This window comes from Saccoglossus kowalevskii, chromosome 10, assembly GCF_978046115.1.
Source record: "Saccoglossus kowalevskii chromosome 10, keSacKowa6.1, whole genome shotgun sequence".
Classification (NCBI taxonomy): Eukaryota; Metazoa; Hemichordata; class Enteropneusta; family Harrimaniidae; genus Saccoglossus; species Saccoglossus kowalevskii.
The window spans coordinates 33553573-33566716 of NC_140650.1; positions in this window are offsets into that span (position 1 = coordinate 33553573).

A 13144-nucleotide genomic window follows, 5' to 3' on the forward strand; every position below is an offset into this window, starting at 1 on the left:
ACAATTCCATATTCAGGTGCAGTGCCCTCTACAGTCAGATTTCATGAATACATTAAAAACCAATAATTGGTTGTTATTGTACTTGTTCTCTTAGTATTTTAGTTCACTGCATAAACTTGAGCTATATACCACCAATTAATACAATACGGCACCATACTCTTGTCAGATGCACATAATTGTTGACATCCGCTTAAACACAATGTATTGAAGAGTAGTGTGTAATAGCTCTATTGATGCCAGTCAGATTGACAGTTACATATAATGCAGTGCATGACACATGTCACTCATGCATAAAGATCTACAAGACTTAATTACGGTATAACCCAAAATGATAATGCACTCTTACAAATGAGCACATCAATGCAGATCAATAATATAGTGCCCTCTGGAGTTCAAACAAAATAACATATTTCTAAATAAAATTTAAATTCATTGATTCTGGAAACTGTGTCACTAAATATAGAATTTGGATAAGTATAAGATTACTGTTTATATTGCAATAAGTATTCCACACTCAAAGCATGTGACAATGAGACTGACAGAAATGTAAAGCACTGAACAAAATCAACAAGGATTGATAAATCAGGCATCCAGACACCAAAAATAGTAATAAAAGTATTTAAGCAAAAAACATCTATGGAAATTTTAGTCACATTGAAAAATAAATTGTATAAAGTAAAAATATGAGTAAAACAAAATAAAAATACATAAAACTTATCTAAAACTATGGATAAAAACAAAATAAACTTTCAAATGTTAGCAACGTGGTTGATGATTTTACACTTGGTAATAAACTAGTTATACTGATGACCCATGACCTCTAGTTTGCTGAATACATTAGTTGCTTAGTAGCAAAAATGTATTATAATTAGGAACATGAATAATGAAAATTACAAATTAGCTTTAAATATAACAGAAATAAGAGTGACTGTTCTTTACTGTAAATGTCACAATATAAGCATGTGTACATTTATAATTAAGAAAATGGTTGCCAGGTTTCTCATAGGATAACAAAAGTAATTACAACACATCTATTTCTCACTACCCACATACTAGTATATGACCTTTTGTCTCATAAGAAATTTGCCATTTATATGGATTAATCTGTAACAAACTAACTTGAAAAAAAACATATTTAAAAAAAAAAAATAATATACATAAAAGTGAGTGAAAGTAGTCATGTTATTGCAATCAATGACTCCTCCCACCCCCACCCCTCCCAAATCATCATAGAATCATTTGAATATCATATTTGACATTACTACTTTGACATCACTGGCTGTGTTATAATTATTAAATAGCATACAACTAAATATCCATTCTCAGATTTGATTTCATAGTGATTAAAAATCTCTCACAAAATAAATCTTAGCTGAGCAGTTAAAACATCTCCTTTTTGTGTCACTCCTTTGGCATCAGAGTTAAAGGGTGATGGTTGTGACACCGCGCTCTATTTGATATGCGACTCATAGCGGTGTACACAATATTTGTGAATTACAATGTTTACACAAAATTGTGAACGTTGCGCAATGCCCTCCATTTAAACATTACCATACTTGTCCTTGTACTGAATACCTCTCATAATCATTAGGGGTCATTGCCAATTGTATCACCTCACAATCTATCAGAAAATTTCTCAATTTATCAATTATTGTCAAGAAATATATGTACAATATATGATCATCATTATAATTTTTCATTCAAATTTAAAGTTCCTGGTCAATTGTTTTGGTTCACTTTGAATGCAATCATTTTTCCCCAACAAAATTTGGAGGAACATTTTATTGTATTTTTCTTTAATTTTTTCACTAATATTGGAGCTAAATTTCCAAACAGATACAGGGTTTTATTAAAATTTGAAACTTAAGCAATGATGACCATGAAGGAATACCATACATTGTGAAACAGAACTGACAATGATGGTGAATACACTGTCAGTTTTAGATCCATTTTTAAAATGTTAAAAGTACTTGTTTTGTTACTTAATATTAAATGCACAAAATAACTTCTAAAAATGACTAAATAAGAATCACAAAAATTTTAAAAAGTTTACCAGTATGAGCACCCTCTATAGTGTAATTACATAAATACATTAAATATCTCTAGAATAAGTTAAGTTATATCATGGATTATTCCATACTGCTCTAAAAAGTTCTGCAAACTATCAACAAAAGTTATCCCAAAGAACAATTGTATACATGATTACAGCAATAGTTTTTTTAATTACATGATTAGTTCATTCTTAGTTTCATAGATATAAAATAAGTACAAAAGTTTAACAGACTACTGGTTCATGAAAGGAGTCAGTCTCACTGTATGTTTACTCATTTTATATTATCATTGCAGTGTTACAAATGTCAAATTAAAAAAATAACCGGAAAATCAATCACTTGATTAATGTACACATGTTGTACTCCCATGATGCATCTCATTTGCAATGAAGAAACGGAACTTCCTAATTAAACAAAACAACAACGTAACAATCAATGCAAGTAATATCATAATTCATTTGTCTTTCACAAAGGTTGTGAGTTTGAAAAGGTAAGATGCATTATGGGATAAGTTCCATAATAAAGTATGGTAGTGTTAATTTAAATTCCAGACCCCAGATTTGTCACAATGTATATTAGTAGCGTATGTGCAGGGATTGACACTAAGGTTAGGCCAGGAAAAAAAAAATCTCTGTTTCTCGTTTTATGGAAATTTAAAAATGAGGCGATTTTTTTTTTTTTAATACTGAGCTAACTAAAATGGGGCAAATTTGAGACAAGGTGCGAGTAGAAGCGCATTTTGGAATGCTTAAGAAGGAAAAAAACATCCGAGGCGCACAGTTAAAAATGATGCGCGCGGAAACAAGAAACACATAGATATTTTTTTTTCTCAGCCTTAGCCCTATAGCTTGGTACTAGTAAAATTTGGACAACTGAACACAGTAAATATGAAGACAACGTACATTTTGAACATGTGAGTAGAAAAGTTAATGTCAAACCCTGATGTACAGAGATGTGTCTACGGTCATAATTCATATATTAGAATGGTGCATTTTTTCATAAGTTTCTAGTGGAGCCAATATTCTAACAATTCTTCAAATTAATTTGTACTAATGCATTTTTTAGAAGTGTATTTAACAAAAGTGCAATGCTGGATCATTACATTGTGACTAATTATGTGAAGTATTCAACACAAAATTATAAATTTGGGTTGTATGCAAGTTCATTTCATGATTTTGAATGAGATTTTCAATCTGCACAACACTTGCTGTCATCCTAGTAAAACAAACCTTTTTCATCACTGCTTTAGGAATAATTTATGCAAATATGAATTGACCATCGTGCAGTACATAACTAGATTTTTCCACTACATTCCCAGCAAAAAAAAGGAAAATTGAAAATTAATTGTCTGTTTAGATATCTTTAGTTCAAAAATTGCTCCACCAACAAATAATACTTTGACTGTTAGTATTGGTCGCGAGTCACAATTTTAAAATAGGACTAGGTAGTTAAAAATATACAATATTCACACTATAATTCTAAAATGTGTCTCCATTATTTCAAAAACCAATCAATTTTTAATGAACGATTGAATTGAGTCATTGTTGTTGTCACATGACTAATATACGGTACTGTGAGAATGATGTAAACACTGTTAAATGAAATATACCCACTCCTCTTACAATCTAAAATTGTTAAAGGGCTGGGCTTTTTGTCTATTTTTTTCTTATTTTTTAATCCACGCAATACTGAGCTAAAATCCTCCTAGTGATACCAAATAAACACACAATGTAAATGTTATGTCTCCAGGCAAGCAGCACCTAGACGGATAGAAAATGAATTGTTGGTCACCCAAACATTCATTTTCCAGCTATTTGCATGCTTGTATTTTAAGTACATGCATATTACATGACATACCACATTTACTTATTTGGTGAAACAAACTAATTTGAGCTTAGTGTTACATGAATTAAAAAATATGAAAAAACAGACAAAAAATGTTTTTCGTGTCCTTGTATTCATCACAGATAAAAAGTACTATGCTGCCACTTTTCATTTTACAGTTAATCATGTATACAATGCAAATCAGTGGCCGAAAAAGTATCAAAACCTAAACAGTGGTTATTCTAATTCAGTAGCAACAAAGTATTCTTGTTTGATCTTAATTGCGGTTGCTGATTTGCTTTGTGAAGTACTGACAGTGTCTTGACAAACATCCACCACATCACGTGATGAATTTTTATCATTTGACGACTGATTATGTAATGTGAATGGCATACCAATTTTAATTTGGCTTACTATATTGTCTCGACTGGCAGCAGGAAACGGTTCACCAACGATGGTAACATCTCGGTTGGAGGTACTGTTTGTTGCTGGTGTTGACGGTGATGTATCCGATTCCTGACTTTCAACTTCACTCCCTTGACTGGCGGGTGATGGGATTTCCTTTGATTGGCTTTGTGAGGTACTAGCATCCACCACATCACGTGATGCATTTTTATCATTTGACGACCGATTCTGTAATGTGAATGGCATACCAATTTTAATTTGGCTTACTATATTGTCTCGACTCGCTGCAGGAAACGGTTCACCAACAATGGTAACATCTCGGTTGGTAGAACTGTTTGTAGCTGGTATCGGTTGTGACGTATCAAATTTCTGACTTTCAACCCCACTTCCTTGACTTGCAGGTGAGGGGATCTCCGTGGCAACAAAAAACTCCTGTTTTATCTGTGTGACATTTGCCCGATTCTGCTGGGGGTATACACCACTATGGCTGGTCAGGTGACATGAATCATCATTTTCTTCTGCTTCCTCTACACTTGGGATTTCCAACACTATACTTTCCTGTTTAATCTCAGGCTGCTCTTCATCCTCTGGCATCTGTACTACGACAAGTGTAGCCTGATCAGGGAAACGTTCTGCATGATATTGCTCATGACAGACTACACGGCACAATCTTACGCGACATATGCGGCACCCGTAGCATGTTTCAGCCCTTCTACATTTTCGGGGTCCCATACTACAAAGTGTACATCTACCTTTCTTCATGAGATCAGTAATTTTTTCAGACTGGTGTAGCGAGCTATTATTTAATATAACAGACTGATTTGTAGATTCCTCTGATGTGTCATCTGTATTATACTTATGCTGTATGACTATTGGTGGAGGTTGAGGATTCTCTGATTGGTGCTTTAAGTTAGCATGATATAAATCATGGCAGCCATCACGGCATAGTCTGACTTTACACTCATGGCACCCAAAACATGTTTCAGCTCTACGAAAACGATTTGGCCCTAAACTACACATATGACATTTTCCAGATTTTAAAACACCTGAAAGTCTTCTTGATTTGTGTAGCGAGTCTTTAGAGGTTGATGACCTGCTCTCATTTTCACCACTATTTGGCATTTCCAGAACTTCAATGCAGATTTGTGGAGGAATGTTATTATCTTGTGTTAATTGCTGGTTCGCTGAATAACTTGAATATGGAACAGGTGAGGCTAACGAGTTTGGGGATTCTGTGGCACTATGGCTGCCTCGATCACCTTGAACTTGAGTTAGTGTATCATGTTGATGTTGTATCTGTTGTTGCTGTTTTTCAATTATTTGCCATAGTTGTTGCTGTTGCTTGAAGTCATCTTGACGCTCAATCTTGCGCTTCAGTTTGTCTTTAACTTTCTCTTCTACCAATGCTGCAATATTACCTTTCAAGCCCCTTCCAAAATGCCTCTCATGGTAACGCTCATGGCATGTTGTACGGCATAATCTGACACCACATTTACGACATCCATAACTTGTCTCAGCTCGTCTGCATCTATTCGGTCCCATACTGCAGTATTGACACCGTCCATTTTTCATGAGGTCAGTTATCTTCCGAGATTCGTGCCCAGGAAATCGTAACATGCAAGGCTCTGGTTGAATGCCAGGATTATGTCGAGCTGGATTTCTGATTGTGTGTGATCCACACAGATGTTTCACAATCAAGCCAGTAAATTCAATGAGAGACATAGGTTGAGAATCAGTCTCATTACCAAGCTCACTACTTTTGCAAATATTTAGGTAATTGACCTTATACATTATGTAAGCATTCATCCGAACCACGTCTAAAAGGTAAAAAAATATTCTCATCCACCATCTAGAAGTCTCTCTGTCAATAGCACAAGATTTCATCATATACTCATTCTTGTAAACACCGGCGATATTTTTTCTAAAGTCTGTGAGTAATGGTGGAAATGAATGAGATGGTTTTTTCAAAGACCCATCAGCATTTCTTTTTTTACCCGTTTCTTTCTCAGCATGGGAGGAATGAACATTTGAAACAAACGACACATGTTTATTGTCTTTCCACAAAGTCACAGTTGTGTTATTGTTAGATATGGTATGGTAATCACCCCTGGCCATGCTCTTTCGCAAGTTAGCTTTCTGTAGAGCAACTGGATAGCCTGTGGTTTCTGACTTGATTATTCCGACTGTAAATGTGTCATGCTGTTGAAGTTCTTGGAGCAAGGAAAAACTAGTAAGAAAACTATCAAGGTACACAACATGGTTGAGGCCACTGTACATTGGAACTATCTGGTTCAACACAACTTTCTTTGTAAAGTAAGATGATGGGTCTTTTTCATCAGCTGGTACTTTCATGTACTTGCCCATGTCTATGCTAATATTACTGAGGTAACCACAACATGAACAGCCAAGGCACCATAACTTTGCTCCATTCTCAAAAGATTCATCCGAAACAGTTTGCGTCATAGGATTCTTGTTTTTACTTTTCACAATTGTTTTGTCCACACAGATATTCTGATTCATGTTGAAACTTTCTGAGAAAGACCTGTTGAGCATGTTCAGCATGGGTCTGACTGGGTATGCCTTATCAAAAGCTGGGTCATGTCTTGGTGGTACAGTTAATTCATTCACCAGGTTAATATTTTCATATATATGCCAAAACTTAGCTTGATCACAGCGTTGAGCAAATTGAGGCAATCCAAGAGACCATTCAGAATTCCATATTTGTGAAAGGCTGACTGGTCGGATCACTGAAGTACCATACAGAATACCGATCATTAATTTCAAATCCGCCGAGGTCACATTCTGCCAGTCGACCACATTGTTATTTTTTGCATGCCTGTTTGTTTCACTCACCATAACATCCCACAGTTCGCTTGGAAAAAGTCGGTCGAAAAATTCAATAGGCTTGGCGTCCTTTTCCAGTGGCTTGACCGGACCATGTTGACTCCCCTTGAACGTCGGGTAATCGACTTCAACTTTTTTGTCCAACTCACCCCAGGTTACTTTTGTCGAAGTTACCGGTTTTTCGTTGACCTGCGGATTTATGACCTTCATACACAAGCCTGTCAAATCGTCATCGGACTCCGTTTCGTACCTCACTCTAGTATCGTAAAAATCGTGTTCAAAAGGTTGTTCACTTTCCACATTAGCGTCTCCGCCATTACTGTTTACTGTACTCGTTTTCTCTGGAACGCCAACAACAGCAGCATCGTGGCTATTATTCTCGTCACCGCTTGACGCCACGTCGTCCACTTTTCCCGTTTTCAACCTCTTAATTGCGTTTCTGGCAGATCTTCGAGAAGCCTTGGTTGACATTGTTAAATATTAAGGCATTTAAAACTTCCGTTAATGTGACTGAAACCCGTTAAAATCGGTACGGAAATGGATTTTAGACACACAATGACGCTGTCTCGACGCGATTTGGGTCGTCACGCATGCGCAGTGAATCAGCGCCGGTGTATATAACGCTTGCGCAGTACGTACGTGCGCAAGTCTGATAACGTCACATTTTTATGACGTGATGCGTGAAAAAAATATATACAGATATTAGTAGTTTTCTGTATAAAGTCGATAAAAATAACCAAAAAAATACCCCAATTCATGTAATATGTAAATGTTTTGTGTTCAATTGTAAAGTAACGATTTGTTTCACACAATGGCAAATCAATTGTCCACACGTGATCCGTACCGGGAGGGGGGTAGATATGTTCGGACAAGAGTGACATTCCATTTCACCGGTCAAGTATGTACATGACGTTTTAAGAAAATAGAAGGCACTGTGCTTTATGACAAGATAAACGGTTTTTGTTCAAGCATGATATAACATAGATTGTATGGTTAAAGTCATGAGGGCGTCAACTGGAATAAAACAAATCCGGTCAATGATGGTAAACTATCATGATTTATATTTCAGTCAGTTTGACAGTGGTTGTCATGACATATACTGATAAAGGTTAATGACAAGACCAGATGGCGAGCTGGTCGAAATCAACCAAAAACATCTTATGACTCTGCAGTTTTTAAGATACAAGACAGTAGCTGTAATTCTAAACCAATGTTGTTTGCGATTTTAAACTAAGGTAGTATCTTGGTGGAATGTTAGTGCGAGATTATTACCCCCATCAATATTAGTTAGCGTTGACAATGTATAGAAATGTTTTCTCTAGACAGCTTGACGAGTAATTAATTGATTATGATGTGTAAAACTTTCATGTGATTGGTTGTTTGTTGGAAGGCAAGGCCTTGGAGTCTCTTATACTGATTGTAATTGGTTAAGGGGTGACAAGAAATAAAGATGGATTTAATGCTGTCTCGGGTGAAAACCAGGGACTTGGCAGAGAATCGTTTTGGGAACATGAACGAAGCTTGTGTGTGTCTTTTGTCAGCCTAGCGTGGAAACGACCGAATCCCGGTTACCTAAGTGAAAGGTTTTTAACCATCAAAAATACCTATCACAAAACACTGAAATCGATTGGAACGTAATATGGGGTATACCTAACTTGCGCAGAAACCTAAGTAGTATGTAATAACAATAATAATAATGCCTTTATTGAAATTATATCCTGTTCAGGGTCTGGATTTTTAAAATACAATAAAGTTTCAAATACATACAGAATGGCAAGACGAAAAATACAAATGAAGACATAGTGAAAACATAATAAAATAAAATGTATGTATTAGTCCCTGGACATAGAACGCTGTCAATTTCGATAGTAATATTTAGTGGACCTTGCTAATGCTGGGTTGCTCTGGTGTCAACATGTTTTGGTCAAATTCACAATTTTACAATATAAAAATAGAAATAAAGCTGCATGGGGCATATATTAATTGATCGATAAGGCAACAGAGGGTCATGGCCATGCTTTTTGAAAAGTGTCACGTTTTTTTGTATTTATTTATTTATTTATTTATTTATTTTTTGCGTATTTAACACATTATTCATTTTATTTTGAATTGCATTTTTCGACATAAAACTCAATTTTTATATTTGCAATTTCACTTTACTCTGAAACTGATTTACATTTGAAAACTTACTATATATTTTAAAATAGATTTACATTCAATTTTAAAAATGAATTTACCAAAACAAATTAACCTTTAACCCTTGACCCTAACTGCTCTGACAATCAATGACAAGTTGTCACTTCAATACAGTTAAAATGAAGGGTTAAAGGTCAAGGAGCAAAGGACGAACAAATTAGAACCATTTTAAAAATCAAAGTAAAAAATTTATTTTCGAAACTAAAGTGAAAATGCAATTTTAAATTCATCAAGTGAAATTACAAATGTAAATTAATTTTCAAAAATAAAAGTAAAATTTCTGATAACATAATTCAACACAGGTTGGTGTGTTAAGCAGTTTCAATCTCCTTGTCAAAATCTAATGTATTGTATGGTGTGAATTTTATTTTATTTTATATATACCGTCTTCAAGTTGTGGGCTTTAATAAAATAAAATAAAATAAAATAAAATAAAATAAAATAAAATAAAATAAAATAAAATAAAATAAAATAAAATAAAATAAAATAAAATAAAATAAAATAAAATAAAATAAATTAAAATAAAATAAAATAAAATTTTATAAATAAAATAAAATAAAATAAAATAAAATAAAATAAAATAAAATAAAATAAAATAAAATAAAATAAAATAAAATAAAATAAAATGTATGATAAAAATAAATAATTAAAAACATGTTAAAAAGCCTGAACTACTGGAATCTTATTTTAAAGGCCCATGTATACTATAAATATGTTTCTACACAACATAGATTATTTCTTTACAAGTCTCGTCTTTACAAGTAGTAAACGGCTCCAGCCAAGCTCTGGCTAGCCCTGTGTACAGTGCTGGGGGACATCTACATGTATCAACCAACGCGTCCCTGTACACACAGCACAGCACTGTCGCAAGGCCACAGTCCCTCAACACAGTTCCTCAAGGTGTTGAGGGACTGTGCATCAACATACTGGTCGATTATGTCGTTCCACAGTGGGTGTATGTGACTACGATTATCACAACAGTGATTATATGCTATATTTATGGCAATAAATAGTGTATGAGTTGAGATTTTGAAGAATAACAGTAAAAACTGACAAACCAGTTAAAAGACGTGCTGCTAAGCTTGAATAATTAACTGATGTCACGTGACGTTGAATCGCTAAAGCAGGGCGCGTCATGTAATCTTCACAAACATTTACACTGAGTTCCTAATGCGTTTCTCATTATCACATAGCGAATTCAACGAAGATCGTAGTCGCAAATATAAAAAGTCGCTACATTTAGTACCAGCCAGAAATACCTCTAGTTCTTTTTAATGAAACCATGGAACTATAAAATTATAGTTCCATGATGAAACTAATACTGAGTTTAGTAGTGTTTACTATTATGCTCAGAGTGTGTGTACGTAGTGATCTAACCCCGCATCGTTGTTGAATTATTCAAAGTGGTGATTCCTTCCGATTCCTATATGTAACTACAGTCCGTAACCATTGAGCACAGTCCCTCTATCTCCCGATCTGAATGGATAAACAATGCGCGGATGACACTTCCCGTGTTTCAGTAACACTAATACTAGTAGTTATTTTACGGATATTGACTGAAACACGTAGAGGACAGAAATGAGAGTATTTCAACACTTGCCGAAATATTCACACCTTGCATAGCTAGCGCACGTAATCCTCATTGTACGTGAGATATTATGAGTACAATTTGCCGCCCTGTGTTAGAGAAAGTCGGAAAATGCTGTTAGCATGGAGGTAAAAAGTAACATAGAAATACGGGCTTATTGTTTACTGTAGCGAGCATGCGTGCATATCGATGCTCTATCGATGATGCACAATTTACCCAATCAGGTATGAAAAACCAGAGATGAATTATACATATAACAGCTCCACCAAACTAAGTTGTATCAGTGCCTTATAGTAGCTTTTATTCGTCCTTTAAGTAATACATTTTTGTTTATACGTAGTTTTTAGTTTAATCTTTTTAGTTTAATTTTTATTTGTTCTTATTTTTTTGTTTTTTTGTTTATGCAACCATAAAACAAGTTCTGTAGTATGTTTTTCTGACTGGATCTCTATACACATTAGCACTCCTGGGTATTATTGTTATTGGCTTGTAAATAAACTACGAGGTTTTCTGCAAACATCGGCTAAGTATGGAAGGTTCTAACGGAGTGATTAACAACACTCATTAGCATAACCACGCATCCAATAAACAAACGCCCATGGCGACTGAATTGGGCCTCCAGATTGAAACAGTTTCCACACTTCCAAGTCATGTGTAAACATTTTCGGTATGTTTTTGCATAAATCTTAAAAGACAGTATATGTTTTTTTATAATATGATAGCTTTCATTTTACTCATCGACAAAAACAAGAATGGAGAAAGATTGTGTTTTGATCACGTGATAAATTTATAGACACGTTGCCAAATGAATCTAGACACTAGACATAGGCACACTATACCATATGTGTGAAAGGCAAGCTGTTTACATGGCCGGATATAGTTTTTGTTGCTGTCCTCCACAGTGACGTCATTGTCACAGCGTGAGAACGTGTCCTACTTGTGATCAGAAGCTGGGAATGTTGTTTCGGTTTCCCCCATGCTGGTTTCTGGGTTTGTTTCGCACGATAGAATGCTGATATATCGATCATTGTGAACTATGGCGTTTTACTTGCGTGAAATCTGGCATTTTTAAATTTTCTCGATCTTGCCTCCATTATTTACAACTTATTGAGGGGAACCTCCACCAATGTTGGATGGTATACGGATCAACAATGGCCTTTTAATACCTGCGTTTGTTGTTGTTGTTGTTGTTTTTAGTTGTAGGGCCCGGTTTTGTCTTATTGTCATGTAAATATATATTATATCAGACTTGCATACAGTTATAATTATTATGTAAGCATTTCATTTTTGTATTATAATCGCGATTCCCCACACTAGTACACTGGAATTCAAAGCACTTTTTTATAATCAAGATGGTACTTTCTATGAATCTGTTTTTTTTTTTTTGTCAATATCATTTTCATTTTTTGTTTGGAAATGTAAAAGCTTAAACATGCATTGTTCATAGCTAGGGTAATCATAAACATGAAAAGCACGAAACCCCACTGATTGACATTCACATCCACAATTTGGGTTTATTTGACTGTGGATAAACGATTACTGAATTGGAATACAATTTGGAATGAACTATGTAACAACTTTTAATTAGTTTGTTCGTAAACAAATTGAGCAAAAATGTTGAAGAAAAAGTCTAAAACTCTGCTTCTGTGTGGAATTGAGCTGTATGTATCACGACAACAAAACAGTTTGGTGATATTTGGTCGTAGAATGACAAGTTTACCACAAGATGGCCATGGATAGTTTGAGCAATATCAAATAAATCTACAAACAGTGAATATTCATGAAAACTTGGTGGAGTGAAAAACTTGATTAGAGCATCCTAACTTACATTTCATTATAATTATTATTATTTTTTCTTTTGCGTTCATTTTTTTCTTGAAGTTAGAATATTATTTGACTATATTCAATAACAATACACCAACAATCAAATTTATTTGTTTCCGCCATTACTGCATAACTTTCTCAGTGTACATGCATGTTGCAAGACGTCTGGGAACTTTAGGTCATTCTCACGTTTTAACGTTCCGTATCATGAGCGGATTTAGAGGGGGCCGAGGGGGGTCGCGGCCCCCCTATTTTTAACAACCAACAGGGCTTCGCGCCGTCGGCGCTCGCGAACTTGGCCTTCGGCCAACTTATCGGCCCTCCCTATTCCAGAATCCTAGATCCGCCCCTGCGTATATTGGTCACTATAAATAGTATAAACAAGAAATTAAATTCTGCGTTAAATTCGGAT